This window comes from Topomyia yanbarensis, chromosome 2, assembly GCF_030247195.1.
Source record: "Topomyia yanbarensis strain Yona2022 chromosome 2, ASM3024719v1, whole genome shotgun sequence".
NCBI classification, from domain to species: Eukaryota; Metazoa; Arthropoda; class Insecta; order Diptera; family Culicidae; genus Topomyia; species Topomyia yanbarensis.
In genome coordinates this window covers 367,826,557-367,843,791 of record NC_080671.1, presented here as the reverse complement: position 1 = coordinate 367,843,791, position 17,235 = coordinate 367,826,557, and the positions used below count along the sequence as shown (strand labels likewise).

Below are 17,235 nucleotides of genomic sequence, written 5' to 3'. Positions count from 1 at the left end.
ACTATATTGAACAATAAATAGGCGACAAAGGGTAATCCACAAACAACAAGCCATAACTTTTAAAGTATTCGAATTATGTATTGAATATCTTCAGTAAAGTTATTCGCAAAAGTAAGAACTACAAATTTGCTGAAGGCGTCATTTCAATACAATCACTTCCAAGAAAATTTATGAAAATATCTCACTCTTAGGGGAACTAATCAGTAAAATCACAATACCAAAAGAAAGGGCTTATTGTATGCTTTAAATTCTCCGAAGATACTGTTGACCTAAAATTGGCGCTAATAATACATTGAATGTTTCTAATCTTATTTCTGGCTATGGGAAATGATAAAAATCTTTCGTCCGCATTTAATGTTTAATATCTCTTTTGATAATGGCCCGATTTTCATATTCTATAGTTCGTTTGAAGGGTATTTGTAAAAGCTTTCCAAAAATATATAAAACGATTAGTTAAGTCGTCGGGAATAGTCCCCTATTATTTGTTGTTTTTCGTTATCTGACTGTGTTTGATCTAATGCCGTTCGACTGTAGACCAATCTGCAAATATATATCCGTGTGTCATGTAGCGAAAATCGATACTAGACTTCCTCCACCTTACATGGTTCGCTAGCGCATATTTTGCTGCGAAAGATTTGAAGCGTTTGTATGTATGCATAACAGCCATCCTTATATTAGAGATCTTTTCTTATTGCCGAAAAGATATTAAGTTCGATTAATCAATCTCGGAAGATTTTTTCCAAGTATTACACTATTACTAAGCCAAACAGACTTTCTAAATCAAGCTCAATACGGGTAGGAATTGGAGGATTATTGGAATTTGTTAAATATTTTGGAGATTTAATCTAATATCACCATCCTGAATTGTACAGTATTCTTTCTGTTACAGAATTGATATTTGGTTGGCATAATAAAATTTCATAAAAATTTAATGCATCATAAAATGCTTTGATTTTTTCTTCAAATGTTTTGTATCGCGAGAGCTTTTTTTATTCAAACGCTGAGCATTTTCCAGAAAACTTTTCGCCATGTTCCGTTGTAATCCTCGTATTGGGCCGTTCATAAATTACGTAAATCTTTTAGGGGAGGGGGTGACACATAAAACAAAATGTGACAAGTTTATAACACATTAGGGAGGGGCGTAAGCAGGAACTTTAAGTATTTGTTACGTACTGGAGAGGAGGGATAAAGAAATCTGTGACAATTTCTTCACGGGCGAAGGGGGGGGGGGTCAATTTTGGGCAATGTTCACGTTACATAATTAATGAATGATCCCTAAATACATCAAACATTGGCATCCTCTTGCGTGGTTTCCAGCGATTCGCTATAATGCTACACACTAAAGTATCCAAGTGAGTAGCTACAGGCATTAGTATCTCACGCATTGTATAAGTTAAGCGCCACCGTCACCGTTTCCGTTCAGTCGGCAGCATCACTAGGTACGTTCGCTTTGACGAGGAGATGGGAAAGGTATGCTCTCTTTTATTTGCCAAACTGCTCTACTGCTCCACTGACTGGCAGCTGGTATGAATACGACCGGGCGGCGGCCCAGCCTGCCAGCCTCTGTAGTCAGTCAGCCGTGCCGCGCTGGACCAACACCGGACTCGCGCTGCACTCTGCCCATCTAGTAGCTGTGTTGTAGTAGCTGGCGGGCCCTGATGTGTCCGAACATCGCTCCATAACGTTCAGTCTCGGTCTTCTTGCACTGGCAGAAGGCAGCCTCTGGCGGTTTCTCGTTTCGAATTCACCGCACCCCGTACACTGGCAATTGGCTGTGCTTTTCGAATTTCGCGCACGGTTCCCGAAACACGGGTAAAAGTTGACCTAATTGATCTGTTCCGCGCGTCCGTAGCACGATGACTCCGGTTTTCTGTGTCACGAGGGGGAGAGAAAAAATCTGCGCTGAAAATTGAGGCAAAAACGTATAAATAATTATGAACGATTAATCGAGTGCGAAAGAGGAGCGAAAAATAAAACAACAGTGTGAAAATTGTAGATGCGAGACAAAAAAATTGACTATCGGCGCAATGGACAGAAAAAAAACACATAAATGGTGTGATTGGGTTCCTCTAGCATACGGTCGGTTTGTTCGTGTAGGTACATAATGCATACTCGAAGTGTTTTTGCCATTTTTGTTTACATGCGGTTTTTCTACGCAGACGTGCGCCATGTGAAAAGGAGTGGAAAATAAAATACGAAATGCGTGATGCGCGTAACTCAATGGTAAATGATTGAACCGGTTTTTATGATAGTCAAGCCGACTACAGAAAAAGTGCGATACGCCAGCAATCATTCAGTAAGTATTTTCACATACGTTACACTCGGAAAAAGAAATAGAAACAGCGTCTGCTGAGTGTTGACGGAAAGTTTAGTGTTAGTACGGAATATGTTTACTGTTTGTTTGGCTTCAGGCTATAAATAGGGAATGAAGCAAATTTACAATGAAAATAGTACTATCATTAATAATATATTTAGTTTGGTAGCACACTATAAGAGGAGCGTCAAAAGTGTCATAAAACCTCAAATGATGCTGAGAATTAGGGTTCGTCACGGGGCGCACCGCAATCACAAAAAAAATCAAAACCGCACCCGTACTGCATTTACCGCACCGCAAGCGCACTGTAATGCGGTAAAAATAAAATATGACCTATCTGGACGGTAGGAACAGAGTTTAGATAATACTTACTTTTTAAGTTTTAATGTCTGCATTATTGCGTGTCCTTAAAATTTTTTCGAGACAATAATATATTATGTTCGCTCAACCGTGTTTAACCTTCCGGCGTCGCGCTGGTGCACTGAGTGCACACTGCTCTGAAAATCTAGCGAAATCGTCTTAGAGCAGCTGCGGCTGCTCATTCAGTGAGCCATTTGCGCGACTTCTAGAGGGTTAAAGATATTCAGATTCTACTGAATAAAAACTTATTACGAAAAAAAAGCTATTCTAAAAATTTGAATTCTGGGCAAAGTTTGTTAATACGCTGAGAGAATATATTCGTAAATTTCCTACGAATAGGTTTCGTATAGAAAATTTTCGTAAAATATACGACTTTCTCATACATATGATGAATCATTCGTAGTTCTACGGAAAACATTTTTACTTTCGTCACTACGAAACGACTTTCATAGGCTTATTACGCATCTGTTTCATTATTCAAACGAATTGTTTGATAAAATATAAAAGTTTTTATAATATTTACGAGCTTATAAACAATTTTTTCGAAGAATCCCCAAAAAATTGACGACAATATCAATTTTTATATTAAAAAGATCGATCTGGCAAAATCTTTTTTTTTTCAAAAAGAGCACTACGAAAGATGTTTATAGCAAATTGTTGCTAGGGGTTATATACAAAGCTGGAACTCAAAAAACCGAAAAAAAATTTTATTGAATATTCTGAAAGTACATACTTTTGAAAATATCTGTGCGATCGGAGAACCAGATTGAAAACTACAGCTGTTCGCAGCGCGCAGATTCTTCCACGAGTGAAGTTAACATAAAACTTTAAACGCAATTATCTCGGAACTATTCTTCTTGAAAAGTACCGTTGCGGTGAACGTGATATCTCAAAAACTATTCATCCAATCTTCATAATTTTTTTTTTTAATTGTTTGTATTAATATTCTCGTGTACTTGAACGGTTCCTTTTTCATCCAATAATTTTCGATTGTTCGCAATGAATTTTTGTTTAAAATTTTAAGCATTAAAAAACTCAATTTTTTGGCCAACATGTTTTTTTTTATTGGAAAAAATTTTTGATTGGGAAACCGATCCGTTCAAGTACACTGTAATTTCTTTTTCTTCAATAATCTTTTTACTTTTTTGATTTCTGTTGAGCGGTTCGGCTTGGAGAGCGTTCACCGCAAACCTCTGCCAAAAAACACGTTTCGGGGGATAGGCTATAACTTCACCAACCTTGAATATTTTTTTAATTCAATCTGTTTTTTTCGAACTTTGATAGTACTTCTAACGAACAGTCTTTCGCTTTTTCAAATAAAATTTGCATAAAACACTTTTAAAAAATCACGAACGTAGCTCACTTTTTCGCCACAACTTTGTATATAACCCCTTAACAATTTTGATTGTTAATCAACCTAAGAAATTTGTTTAACGCAAATCACGTATTTCGTAAATGTCACGAACAAAAATTATTAGAGGTGTGCGCCGATGAAAAATATCATTATCGGCGACGTTGTCCGGCGGTGGCGTATCGGCGTGACGCCGTTCCCAATTTTTATTTTGATACTTTTTGATTTTGACGGGAAGTGGAAAAGACTTCTTGCTCAAACCTCGCCATGTTGGCTGTTGTATCTGCGTGTTTCAAAATTAAGTCAAGGATTGACGACTTAGAAGTATCATCATCTTTTAATATAACACAGTAGTCTTCAACCGGGATTTAATTATATTTGAGTAAATTTAAATGAATCTTGTTCTATATGATGAAGTTTTGGTGAAATGGAATGTTTTCTGAAAATGGAGCTTAGACCAACGTCGCCTTTCTTCAGTATTATCACCTGCGCAATGCAGTACTGATATCATTTAACACGTTAGGCCAAGCAAAAAAAATCGTGTTGCGGAACAATTTAAAACACGTTGTTGAAAATGACTGCGTAGCAATTAAGGTTCCGATATACATGAAAATTGACAATATAGAAGTACGGTTACATGACCCATCTTCCCGTACCCCTCCCAAGCTAATACTAATGCTAATGATACTTGAAGCAGACCTTCTGCCTCCTACTTGCCTAAACAACTCAAAACTCACTAATTTATTATTAAACAAACCACGCTATGCACCCATGAGAGGCAAACTTCTACATGCAAGTACTGTAATCTGAGACCACACCAGTGACAACCAACGGCCCTGTTAAGTTATCAATATGAGCCATGTCAACTAAACGAAGGAAGAAAAACAATCCGGATTTGAGTTTCAGGGTTTCCGGGGCTACGCTGATCGTATGATACACAGAATCAATATGTTGGCAGCGTATTCCGTAACCAAAGGATTTTAATATGAAAACTTACGAAATGGCGAAATATTCTAATATGCCTCTTAAGAACATTAGGTCAATATGGTATTATATTTTAACTGCGGCAAAGTTCTACTGTATTGCTTTTGTTGGCTTTTTCGACAAATTGATGGGAACTAAACAAATAAAAATTGAAAGGTGAATAGTTATGCTATAGTGAATCAGCTTTAAACTTAGAAAAGAAAACTTTCCATAGTGCCGATATGAGTCTGTCTTGCCCTACTATTCAGTTCTATGGTTCATTTCGGCCGACTTCGCAGCCGAATCTTAACAATAAACAGGACAATTGCATGACTAGTGCAAGAATCCTACTGACTACTAAGATTCCTTCCTAGCTGAGGCTCGAACATACGACGGGTTGCTTACGAAACCTTACACTCTGAACTGTCAGACCAAGATTAGTAGTTAAAAACCAGGAGCCTCGTTTGGTGACGTTGGTCAAGATAGCGTCTCTTACACAAATGGATCGATCATTTTATGTACGAAGTTTCTGTTTTGAGTATTCAGCAACAGTCGAAACCGAAGGCATGATGTAACCGTGAGTTGACTTCCAAGGCCTGGCTCATATTAGTATTACGAGAAACGATCCGAAAAACTGAGATATTCCTAGCACATATTGCTCTGCCTCATAGCACATAGCATTTACTGACCAATTCAGCTGAGTTTCGCTTGGCCAGGCTCGGATCGGAAATGCACCTTTTTTCATATCTTCCGAAGGCTGGGAATGAAAAGTATCACACAAAAGTGTATTATTCAATAGAGTGATCGTTTCAACAAAAAATACACCTGAGTTCTCACATTTAGATCAAATATAGAATCGGCGCGCTTTTAAATATGGTCCGCGTCGCAACTCAAAAAGAATCATCGACGGCTGCGGCGTGGTGAGGCGGTGCACACCTTTAAAAATTATCGTTATCATTCAAGTACTCAATAGTGCTGAACATTTGAATTTGATTGTGGCTGTGGTCCACTAGGGGCTTGATAACAGTCTATTATCTTTCTCCGAACAAAACCAGCCTAGAGGCCATGTGGCTTCCGGCGGGTTGAAGTATCTCAACTAAGAATTGATCAACTGGGTTCCTGTTTCCATGTTGTAAGAAGCGACTGAAAACAGGCGTCCTCAAGTCAAGGTGTTTCTCCGTGCCGAGGACTGAATGGCTGGCAGGACCAAAATATGCCAGTCGCACACGGAGTGTTGTGGGTTCTACCCTTGCTGTGTTACGCGAACTCTGTCACAGTGGACGTTTGTTTCTTCTCAAATCGTGGGATTCAAATGACGGTCATGTCCTTAATACCCATTCCGGGGTTCGCTATAGGCGATTATAAGCCAACGTGTTTGGCATCATCTAGTTGCTGTACAACAAATGCTGATGATGAAATGTGACCCTACCGTTGGTCTCTGGGCAAATTCATAAAAAGTAAACAAAATAGCGAACTAAATTCCCTCAAGGACATCACATCTTATATCAGATACAGTTTAATATGACAAGACTTAACATTTCAACAAAACAAAAATACGCAATTTAAACTTTATTTCACTATCCGGATCTGGGTATCGTTGCGGCCGGGACGAACGGTGGTCGACATGCTGCTTCGCTGGGTCTTCGGGGACTTGGTGATGACGAGCAGGAACAGCTGACGCTGGTTTAGACCGGGTGCTTCCGTCGGTCGGGATCCAGATGCGGCGGCAACTCGGCCGTGTAATGTGTGGCCTGCGTTTGCGGAAAAGTCCGGGAGTGGTACACTGCGCACACAAACTTTCGCGAGGGATTTAGCACAATCGAGCGGGGTTAACCATGGTCAAAAATGAAACTTTCGGCACCAGTCCCTACCACTCAGCCTTTTGTAATGGCGTCATTGGACTAAACTTCGCACTCGTCGGGACTGGGCAGGATAACGTAACTACACTGCCTCGTGCATGTATACTTGCGAATAGTGCATGTCTTATATCCGATCTCGCAACCCGCGATATTTGTGTTGTCACGGTAAATATGACTATTGACAACATAAACAAGGAATACTTCTATTGTTCGACATATTTGCCGCATAATAAACCATTATCTACTGATGATTTCAAAAGGGTTGTATCATACTGTGGAAGAAATGGGTATCCCTACATAATCGGCAATGATGCAAATGCCCACCACATAATATGGGGCAGCTAAGATATCAATTTGAGAGGCACAGAATTAATGCAATACTTAAGTAGTACAAATCTGCACATTTTTAATGCAGGAAACCGCTCAACATTTGTACGAGCAGGCAGAGAAGAGGTGTTGGATGTAACTCTCTGCTCTGACGGTATTACGCATGAGTTGGAAAACTGGCTCGTACCAAACGAGCTCGAACCGTCGTTATCTGATCATAAGTACATCGTCGTTGATCATTTAAACGTCTCACCAGATATCGTCACATATCGTAATCCCAAATCTACTAACTGGGACCTCTACGAAGAGGCTTGGCGACTAGGTTTCATGGGTCTCTTCCGACGATTGAATCTCCAAGTAACTTGGATGAGGTCGTGGATAAAACAAGCTCACTCATAGTAGCAGCACACCAAGAGGCTTGTCCGCTTTAAGTTATGCGTGCTGGTAGAGGAACATCTTGGTGGAATACCGAACTTATTCGACTCAAAAAGTAAAGTAGAAGAGCGTGGAATCGCAGACGCAGGTGCAGGTAGGAGGCATTTAAGTTGAATCGCAAAGCATACAGAAATGCCCTTCGATCCTCCGAGCGAAGTGGTTGGAAAAGCCTCTGCACGAAAGTCTAGTCAACGAGACTAGCAGATTAAATAAGTTAAGTTCAAAATCGAAAGACTTTCATATCAGTTCAATTAGAACTGCTAATGGTGAATACTCGTCTGACGAAGATGTAGTATTCAAGTGTCTTTTTGATACACACTTTCTAGGCTGTACGGAGTCATCACTGACGACTGCCCCTCAGTTCTTTTCAGGTAGTTCGGATTCTTGAGCATTTACTCGTAGAATCAATCAAATGGGTGCTTGGAAGTTTTGCTCCGTATAAGTCTCCGGGAAAGGATGGAATCATTTCAGTTCTACTACAAAAAAGGATATGAAAATTTTCAGCAATTTTTGAAAAATGTTCTTGCAACAGAATACATTCCATTAGCGTGGCGGGAAAAAAACTGTCAAATTCCTTCCCAAAGGTGGCCGCGTCACTTATGAGGAGGCAAAGCGCTTTAGACCGATCAGTCTGACCTCCTTCCTTCTCAAATCAGTACAACGTTTAATCGACCACTACATTCGGGATGTTAGCTTGGATGAGCACCCGCTGCATGCAATGCTGCATGTACAATATCAGCGGGGGGAAGTCTACTACCACTGTTACACAATGTTGTCTACAACATTGAAAAGGCTTTTTCACAAAAGCAATCAAGTTGAGGAGTTTTTCACGATATTGAAGGTGCTTTTGAAAATGTGTCTTTCGAATCCATTTTGGAAGCAGTGCAAGGTTATGGAGTACCTTCATATATCACGAGCTGGATACGCGCAATGCTTAACAACCTACATCTGTGCTTTTTATTAAGTCAAGTAGAGATAAGGAAACTGAGTGTCTGTGGATGTCCTTAAGGTGATGTGCTGTCATCACTTCTATGGAACCTTGTCGTCGATGGCTTGTTGAGGAAACTTAATGAGGAAACTTGAGTTTCCGACGTAAAGTTTCGCCGATGATTATCATATAATGATCACCGGTATTTGCATCAACACACTTTTTGATTTGATGTAACAAGCCTTATGTGTTGTTGAGCAATGGTGGATTATGTTGGACTATCAGTTAATCCTAATAAAACATCAATGGTGCTTTTCACGCAACGAAGGATTACAACCGGAGCTCGTCCATTGCCGCTCAAATTATTATCGCAGATATAGTTAAGTACGTTGGGATAATTCTTGTCTCAAACCTTAATTGGAAAGCTCACATCGATTTCAGGATAAAGAAAGCTTGCATGGCCTTCGGGCTATGTAGACGGGCTTTCGGCAAATCTTGGAGACTCAAACCCAAGTATATTCAGTGGATCTGCACAACAATTGATAGACCAATACTGGCATACGGGTGCCTTGTTAGGAGGTAAAAGGGAAAAGTCATGACAATCCAATCAAAGTTAAACCATCTTCAGAGGATGGTCTTGATGACGATGACTGGTGCGTTCTCGACAACACCTACTGCTGCTCTAGAGGCACTCTTGAACATAAAACCTCTACATGTGTTTCTGAAACAAGAAGGACTTCCTTGTGCATACCGTCTTAAGGTTACTGAGCTCTGGAACAGTAACCCAATAAATCGTGCAACAAGTCACACGAGATTGTGGCCCCAAATGGTTACTTAGGATGAGTATACACTTGCTCCCAATGACCTTACACTCTTATGTAGTTTTCCTTTCAAAACTTTCAATGTGAGAATTGTTCTTCGCGAGGAATGGCTGTCTGGCTGGATGGAGCGACAACTTGAAGAATACTTGGTTTGTTATACTGACGGTTCTTTGTTGGAGGGTCGAGCCGGTGCTGCTGTCTATTGTCATGAAATGAGATTAAACCAATCTCATTCGCTTGGTAAATACTGTACCGAATTCCAAGCAGAAATCTTTGCGGTAAAAGAATCAAATCAGCAGGGAATTTGCGGTAAAAGAATCAATCAATCTGACAGCCAGGCTGCCCTGAAAGCACGTAGTTCGGCTGATTTGAGATCGATATTAGTAATCGCATGTCGAACTCAAATCGAAGAACTTATCAATTCAAATGCTATCTAACTTCTATGGGTACCCGGTCATTCCGGTATTACTGGAAATGAATGGGCGGACGCATTGGCTAGAGCTTGCGTTGCGACTGACTTCGTTGGCTCAGAACCAGTTCTACCACTGTCAATAAGTTGGATAAAGCACACGATTCGCTCTTGGGCTGCATCCGAACATGCCAACCATTGGCGTAGCTTACAAACTTGCGTTCAATCAAAAACTCAAAGATGTGAGTCCAGAAATGTCAAAGAATTTGTTGCATTTTTCCAAGCACAACTGCAGTATTCTAGTCAGGGCACTGACTGGACATGCAATTATTAAACGCAATTATCACATGACCACTATTCAGCGAGCTGGGTATTATTCATGTGATCTTTGTGAATCCGATTACGGAACATCATATCATTTGATATGCAACTGCCCTGTAGTAATGCAATTAAATATGCGCAATCATTCCAAAAGTCAATCTAAGACATTACAAAATTAGCCTCTTCAACACCAGCGGATCCATTCGGTAATTTTCTTATCATGAATACACTTTGTGAAAAATGCACTGGTATCCTTACCGAAGATTTTATTATTTGTGGTGGGTTCTGCTCGGCGAGTTTTTGCTTGCGTTGCTGAGGCATGTCGACTGATATAAGATTGGCAGTGAATAGTAGCTTGCATCTGTGCTGGATGTGTTCTACTCTCCTGAAAAAAGCGAATTTTGCTAATGCTTTGAAATCAGTCGACGCAGCCGATGAAAATATTATCGAGGCTCTTAAGATTGATATCCGCGATACTATTTTGACCGAGATCCAGTCTGAAATTCGCAGCAATTTGAAATATTGGATGGAATCGGTCCCTTCCACTATATTTGTTGTGAACAAAAGATCACCTTTCATTAGGTCTGATAGAAGAGAGAAGCGCAAAAGAAACGATGATTTTGATGAAGCTGTATCTAGACCAGCAAAAAAGCTTTTGTCTGGCACCGATATCCATGCAAGGGTATGCTTCATCGATTGCAGTAGTTTCAACTCAGAATGGGGAGCCAAAGTTTTGGTTGTACCTGTTCGGGGGTGATGCCACAGGTACCAGATGATACAGTGACAGAAATGGTCAAGTCAAGACTGGACACCAACAGCGTCGAAGTACACAAGCTGATTCCTAAAGGAAGAGATGTGCGCACTTTAACGTTTGTTTCCTTCAAAGTTGGATTGCCAATTGATAGAAAATACGAAGCAATTAATTACTGCTTCCACATGGCCCGTTGGTACCGATTCCGCGAGTTCGAAGATAACGTGACCAAGGAGTTTTGGAATCCCACCCCTCCTCAACCGACGGCAGAAACACCGAAGGCAGCAAAGTTATGGCTGCTCCGCCACATGCTGCCAGTGTCCAAATAAGTCACGTTTCAAGCCGACACTTCATCTGCACAGCTTTGTCACACCTGCCCACTCAAGACGCCAATTCCAATCTTAAGTCGGGCGCAAATTCCAATTCTAAGTCGGACGGTTTCTTGTCCGTCTACTATCAAAATGTTCGAGAAATGAGAACAAAAACTCAGGACTTCTTTCTGGCGCTCTCCTCTTGCGATTATGATGTTATTGTTCTCACAGAAACCTGGCTGTGTGGTGACATACATAACTCGGGACTTTCAATGAACTACACAATCTATCGTTGCGATCGCAACTCTTTCTCTAGTCAACGTCGTCGAGGGGGCGGCGTTCTTATTGCGCTAAAAAATAATCTCTCCGGCACTGTAATACAAATGCCTGGTTTAGAATGCTTGGAACAAGTTATTGTGCGCATTTCACTACCAAATTGCGTTCTGTACATTTGTTGTATATATCTGCGGCCGAATAGCAGTCCAGACCTGTACAATGCGCACTCCTCTGCAGTTCAACAAATTCTGGATAAAGGTGATTTCAACCTTCTCAGATGGATATTCGATGATCTCAAATGTTACCTGCCTGAAAAAGCCACAACCGAACAAGAGATAGCAATCACGAAAACGATAGTCGCTGGAGGACTGTGTCAAATCAACTCGCTCACTAACGCAAATGGACGGACCCTCGATCTGACATTCGTGAACTACGCCGATTTAGTCGAACTTCTCGAGCCTCTGAGCTGTATACTCAAAGCTGACGCTCACCATAAACCCTTCGTGCTGAGGTTTAATATGCAAGTTGAAACAGAAGACGCTTTTGCCGGATCCGCTGACGACCTCAATTTTGACTTCAATCGCTGCAATTTTGATGAAGTATCTACTGCCTTCGATGCTGTTGACTGGTTCGATCTGTTAAGTGGAATCGATCTAGATCATGCTGTCGCGGTGTTCTATGGAACTGAATACGAGATACTCCGCCGCTTAGTTCCTAAGAAACGTGTCAACAGAAAGACGGACTACAAGTATCCGTGGTGGAATTCCGAGCTTCGTCGTCTACGCAACATTCTCCGAAAACAACGCAACGCACTTCCGTCACAAGATTGACGAAAACAAAGCTGTTCTTCGCCGAACCGAAACAGCTCGGAATAGTGCATTCGGCGAGCATATAAGTCACGTCCAAAGCAACCTTCGAAACAACACCTCGACGTTCTGGAAGTTTGTAAACAGTAGAAACGCGACCTATCGAAAGGACCAGGCCCGGATTGTATGCCTCCGATATTTATAAATATATGTGCACGATGATTGTCATTGTCGCTCAATCACTGAAAGCGTCTTCCCGAGTGCATGGAAACAAGCGGTTATAATTCCGATTCACAAGGCTGGGGACATTCATAATGTTGCGAACTACAGAGGAATCTCACTTTTGAACTGTTTTGCTAATGTCCTTGAAAAATTTGTTTACAATGAGATGTACGCTGCTGCTTCTCACATCATCGACGAATGTCAGCATGGATTTGTGAAGCAACATTCTACAACTTCAATTATGATGATGTCCACTAGCATCTTGGTCCCCTCTATCGAGAAGCGTCAACAAACTGATGCAATATATTTTAACTTCACAAAACAATTCGACGCCGGCGGTAAAACATGATGATGAGTTATGTTCTATCAACCATGCGGCAGACTTGGGTGCAACACCCAACTGCTACTTAGCAGAAAGCAAAGGACTCTTCACATTTCCTTTCGATCATGTCCATATGAGCCTGCCTAGTCCCAGTTTTCCGTTCTAAGTTTATAACTGATTCACTCTAGAATACCTATCCGTGTTTCAATTTCATTGCTTTCGTTGTCTCTTAGTTTTAAATTTGCCGAAAATAGCCAACAAAATCGATACAATTAAACAATGGTGCCTGTTGAATGGTATGCAAGTAAACGTTGACAAATGTAAAATAATAAGTTTCAAGAGATCATGCAGTCTATCTCATTATGAGTACTTGCTTCAAGGCCGCGTCATCGAAAGAGTGGACTCCATTCGTGACTTGGGACTGCTTTTTGATAGAAAGCTTAGCTTCTCGGATCACATCACCGCAACGACGGCGAAGGCATTCGCAACACTTGGTTTTCTGAAGCGAAATACCGCTGGCTTTGACGATTTCTACGCACTAAAATCTCTATATTGCGGAATGGTGCGAAGCATTTTGGAGTATGCTGTGCAAGTGTGGGCTCCACATCAACACGTCCAAATAAACCGGTTAGAATGCGTACAAAGATGATTCGTGCGATATGCTCCAAGAAATTTGCCGTGGAACGCCCCTGCCCATCTACCTTACAACAATAGATGCATGCTGCTTGAGTTACCGACGTTAGAGTTCCGCCGCACATTCTTGCAAAGAATGTTTATATTTGATATGTTGTGTAATAACATTGACTGCCCGGATATTCTTGCACGGATTAATGTGTTTGTACCTCCTTGCGCTCTAAGGAACCGTCCTTTTGTGTGGATTCCTAGACATCGTACCGTTTGTGGTCAAAATAATCCTGTGGATAGATGTTACTACAAATTCAACGAAACTTCACATCTGTTTGATTTTAATGTCACCAAATCTAGTTATAAGTTAGCTATTATGAATTTTTAATTAATTTAGATAGTATGTTCTATTTTTCATAATCTGTACGATATCTACCGAAGATAGGAACAAACATACAAAAAATATACGGATTTTTGGTTCTCCATACATAGATGAACCTATGTAAAGAGAGCTGAACCTGAAGGATATGCTATTGTTCCTAACCCAGTGTGGTGAAGAGCTATAGTTTTAACCGTATTTGAATGTCTATATCTCTTCGGAGGTGTTGTCGTTCTGTTAACTCAATATCCCTTCGGGGGTATTGATATATCCACTCACTGCTTAAATAAAAATCCTAAATCCCTCCGATGGTTGGAAGTTTAATTCCTGCTATTGTAGCACCTGCAGATCGTTCAGCATTCCTTTAGGGGTGCAGAATGCTATGTTTTAATTATTCTGTTTCGTCATTTTCATTATTCCTAACCTTACCACTTCCTGAATCCTTCCCATCAGAAAATGATGGAAAGACGATTCTTGGCAAGGCACAAATCTCCGATCAACATGGAGAACGTGCCCTTTGAGCCAGATACTACTGATTCCTGATGTATGTATACGTGCAGAGATTAATTACCACGAATTTCCAGAAGTGATGACAGCTCGTTTTTTGTCGGTGAGGGAGAAACATAGTTCAGTCACAAAGTGTGCCACGTCCACACTGCAACACAAATACTACTACCATCTCTTAAAACTAAATGAAAATCCACTACAGTCGTGATTCACTGAAATTTGTTTCGAAATAAAGTGTCCCACCAGGAATGGGCGATGTCGATGCGATTTTTTTCAAAATCGACACTTTTTCAGCTTCAAAAATCGATTTTTTTTGCATCCGATCTCCTCGGTTCGATGCCTGACAACAACAATCCCATTGATTCAATAAAATCGACCTGGTGAAATCGATTCCTCTTTCAAAACTCCCATTGAAAAGAATGCAACTGTTTCGCAATCGATGCTTCAATCACGAAAAATCGACCTTTTGCATCGATTTTTCGATGTCGATGTTTTCGAATTAAAAAGATCGATGTAGCAAAATCGATTTCATTGTCCATCACTATTTCATCGAAATACATTTTGAGCGTGTTATCACTCCAACCAGCGCGGTTCGTTCAACCCGCTCTACGCGGTTCTTTCAACCCGCGCTGCGCGGTCTCTCCGACCCGCACTGCACGGTACTTCCGACCCGCTCGATATGGCTGTCTCGCCCAGCGCGATTTTTAAAATCCGCTCAATGTTTCTGTTCTGGACTCTACTATTTCAGACTATTTTTTTTACAACAAAAAATTGTTTTTTCAAAGCATCTATTTTGCTCGATTTGCCAACTGTTTCACTTGCACTTTCCGTAGTTAGCAGTGCTGAGTGGTCTCTTCTCGTGCTTTAAAGTTCAGTTATATTGGTTCGAAATTGCATAAACGAGGAAAAAATGCCACTCCTGGCAGGATCGCCATTGTGAAACTCTAATAGCCATCGAAAAGGGACCAGCCAGCTATATATGTTTCTGCACGTCTTACCTGTATGAAAGTTGGAAGCCGAAAGAGGATGTGGTAATGCTGGATGCAAAGATGGCTGTGTATAGCTGGCACTCAAGATGAGTGCTTCCGCACAGGGTTACCGGTTAATATTCAGCAAACATTAAACTGTCTTCTGAGTATCTCAGGCTGTACCACACAGTATACATGTCAAAAACCTCACCCATTTTTCTCAGAGATGGCTGGACTGATTTGTGCAAACTACAGATACAGCCTTCTCATCAGTCACTATTTATTTTTTATTGATCGGAATTGCGGTTCCGGAGTTATGGGTTGAAAAGTACGATCACACAGCAAATTCCAATATAAACTGGTACCACCATGATATCAAAAACTTTTAAAAACGGGTGCAAAATTACTTGGAGTTGCCAGTCTAGATCAATAATGACTAACCAAAGTCGCTTTGACCACATTGCCTACCTACGACGTGTCTTGAATCCATGTAAACAGGAACTGAAAAATGCTAAAAGGGAGAATAAAGGAAAATTTCAAAATCGAATTTGATGCCAAATGTCTTTAAAATACATGAAACGTCGAGATTTTATGTTATCTCGAAAAAAAAATTTTTTAACGAAGATTAACTTTTTTGGACTTCATATCTTCGCCTTTCTCATATAGAAAGGTTATGCAATCACTCTGAGCATCGACAACTTAATCCCAGCCAATTTTTTTTTGACTTATATATATATATATATATATATATATATATATATATATATATATATATATATGTTCCGTATTTTACCAGGGACTAGTAATATGCGGTGGAGAGTTTCCCCCCATTACACGCTACCATTCCCTAAACCGCCTAGCCTCCTCAATTCCCTTCCCTCTCAAAACCTCCCAACAGATCCCCCTCAAACGACCACCTCATCCACCCTATTCAGACCCACCCCTCTCTCATCCTAATCAGCTTCACCCAGTAGACATACCAAGGCAAGTTAGCTGAGAGAAAACATTAAGCTAATGCTGATTAAGCTAACTAAATATTGAATATTTTTGTTTCAATCAGTAGCGCATCCAGAATAAAATTTCCTAGTGGGTTGAAATTTCGATTTTGAAATGAGCACATTACATAATACGAAATAACTGCATTTAATAAAAACCAGTGAAAAATTTGGTTCGAAATGATTTTGAGTTTGATCCTACTTCAAAATTGAAACTAGTTTAAAATTTCTCAACAAGTTGAAAATTTTCGGCGAGGTTCGGACCCCCCGGACCTTCCGCCACTGGTTTCAAGTATTTCAGCGTCAACACATAGCATCTCAAGTTCGTGGCTGTCGATCCATTGTATGTATGTGCAAATCGTACTGAATATGTAGGAAATATAAATTTCCACCATTATATAGAACATAACATCGTAGTTTGGACAAATGAGAAAGGCACAATTGCACCACTAGGTGGATTAAAACAGGTTTTTTTTTATCCGGTTTTACTCTTGATGTTCATGTTTGTCGATCTTTTTGGGGCAGAACTTCTTCAAGCGACCATTATGCTGACAGAACTTAGTTTCATTTTTCGCTTGAGATTTGTATACATTCAGATAATAAATTAATAAAAGCGCGGCTTATGAAACATGTTGTTTTTTCTCCCGACTTTTATTTTCAATCGTTCCAATGTTATTTTATCTGCCTTCAAAAAACACGATAAGTGGGCCTTGAATCATCAATGATTTATGATCCTCATTCGGTACTTCGAAGCAGTGACGAGTATGTTAATATTAGCAGTAGGGGATGGTGGGGAGTTGCAAACCACATCGATATTCTTGATAAAATTGTTTAAGCTACTGTCATTTATCATAACATGTGTTGATTATTTTTTACATATTTTACAATTCCCCATAATAAACAAGAGTGCCTTTTTCATACCTTTCATGCGGTCCTCATTTTTCAGAGACGATTTTAAATTTTCTAATATCAAATGATAGATGGTG

General features: G+C 40.3%; 1 protein-coding gene across 4 annotated transcripts in view; it reads left to right on the top strand.

The window, feature by feature from the left end:
* The first annotated feature begins 1,446 nt into the window (after window positions 1–1,446).
* LOC131684460 (uncharacterized) overlaps window positions 1,447–17,235 on the top strand; it is a 374,204-nt gene continuing 358,415 nt past the window's right edge. For all 4 annotated transcript variants that reach the window (XM_058967367.1, XM_058967366.1, XM_058967365.1 and 1 more), the window contains exon 1: window positions 1,447–2,296. The gene's annotated coding sequence lies outside the window, so the exon portion shown is untranslated. The remainder of the gene's footprint in view (window positions 2,297–17,235) is intronic.